Source organism: Morone saxatilis, unplaced genomic scaffold (genome assembly GCF_004916995.1).
Source record: "Morone saxatilis isolate NCDOM2014 unplaced genomic scaffold, NCSU_SB_2.0 Contig21, whole genome shotgun sequence".
Lineage (NCBI taxonomy): Eukaryota > Metazoa > Chordata > Actinopteri > Moronidae > Morone > Morone saxatilis.
In genome coordinates, this window is record NW_023339774.1 from 22810321 (window position 1) to 22812563 (window position 2243).

Consider the following 2243-nt stretch of genomic DNA (forward strand, 5'->3'; position numbering starts at 1 on the left):
TGTCTGGAGGGACTGGAGAGGAGCACACACACCAAGGCAGGCCCAGGTGCCTGCAAGCTTCCCCATATTCAGGAGTCAAACGAAAGTTCTGGCATGTCCACAAGCCTGTGGCACATAGAAGTCAACCCACACTCGCTGATCTACCTAGAAGGACTCAACAGCACATTGGTTCAATCTCTAGAAAACGAAGCGACTGACTTCTACAGTTTTAATACTCCAATATTCATTCTATCCCTACGTCGTTATCCCAAAGTCTGCCTGAACGCAGCAGAGGTACTAACGCAGGTCCCAGCTTTCTACCTACAGTCACTAGTGACGTAGAGTGGTCCGTGGCACAGACACATATATTTAGAAGATCATCAGGTAACAAAAGTAAAAATCCTCAAAAAGAGGAGAAGTATACAAGACAACAGCACGATCCTCAAATTAGAAAGAGTGTTCTGCTAACGTCTATTCTTTCGTTGCCATCTGTAGGAAAAATATTAATTCTAGCTGGATGCATGATCCAGACTCTGGATCAACAGCGTGGTGAGAAGTCAAGGGTCACTATCTGACTACTCTCAAAAGCAGACCTGTGAGGTGATACAAATCGCGCCACCTGAGGTGCTATAACCGTGGTGGTCCTCAGAGTGCCTGGACTTCATGCATTGACAATTATGAGACTCGTCTAGCCAGAAGGAATAAAGAACTAAGAGTTGTCTTTGTAGGGGAAGCTCGGTCTAGAAGGTGAGCACTCTATCAGTGCCGCTCGTCCATGTGTGGCTGATGGGACGCTCACATTGAGGACTGAGCGGAATTGTCTGGCTCTAGAGGGTGCCTAACACGACACAATCGGTATGCGACCAACAGAGTTCCCAGTGTGAGGCCATGAGTCTGCTCTTCCTGGATGTAGAACCAGGCCCTTTTTTCCCCCCAGTTAGAAACACCCTGCTCCACCTGGAAACACGAGCATGTTGGACTCACGACATGCTCGAGCGTAGAAGAGGAGCGTTGGCCAGCTCTGATTGGTTCATTTCTGTTCTGATGAAAGTGAAACTCACCTTCTATTCTTTTACTGATGGACTCTCTTGTTTCTGTTCTTAAGAGCCAGGAGTCTCCGTCAGGGTTGGTGGGAGGAGCAGTCCGCCCTGTGCCGGGGAACACTGGAGCTCGAACACATTCAGGGGAGAATGGGAGCCGAGTGGGATGGCAGTTAACTGGTTCCAAGGGTGACCCAGACCTGAACCCAGTGGCTTGCCTGCAGCAGAGAACTGGGAGTGTTGGTCCTCCTTGCTTTCTGTTTAAGAGAGAAAAACAGGAGTCTCTCAGATCAGACAGAGACCGCTGGTGTGGTGGTCGAGGGCGTTCTGACTTGTGCTCTCTCTGGTGATCTGCCTCTTTGAGGGACTGTGTAGGTAAGACAGCAGCAGCTCTCTCTTCCCCACTCCAACCACCATCGATCCTCTTCCGGTCGGATCTCACCTGTTCAGGTAGGTAATAACTGCAAACCATCAGTGACAGTAATGTGACCAGAATGTTATCTGCAGGTCTGCTCCATATGGTTTTTTACTTTCGATGTCGAGGGTCCACTGACATCACACTGTCTGTCCCACCGATCTCTCCTGTGGTTACACGCAGGAGTCTTTGTAGTTCAAGCCGCAGACATCTCTGTGACGCCTGACTTCTCCAATGGACGGGTGCTCCCAGGCCTCCAGCAGCAGGGGTTTCCGGGTCCTTCAGGGGCGTCCAGCTTTCACCATCAGCTGCCTCCAATTCACAACAGTATAACCCAGGAGCCTCCTTTCCAGCCTCCCGCAGCGCTCTCTACCGCAGCGCGCTCTGCCGCAGCACGCTCTGCCACAGTGCGCTTTATGCTCTAAGTCTGATTTGCTGTCCTGTCTTCTGACATTAGAACAGGTAAAAAAGGTTTAGTCAGATAATCTCTCACCATCCTACAGGAAACTGCTGCTGCAACTTCACATTAAAAGCACTCATCTGGTGAAACAGCTAGCGTAGCAAATGGTTAGCATGGACATAGATGCACCAGGTGAAATCTGAAGGATTATAAATTTAATCTCAGAAATGTAAAAACTAGTTTGAGGTTTTACAGGATCTTCACCGTGTAACCCTCCAGTAGACGTTTTACATATTTATTTATTATTGAAACGAGATATAACGCGTTGGTCAGTGTCAGAGCCAGGCTAGCTGTTCCTGTCTTTATGCTAAGCTAAGCTAACTGGCGGCTGGCTGTAGAGAAGACTGCA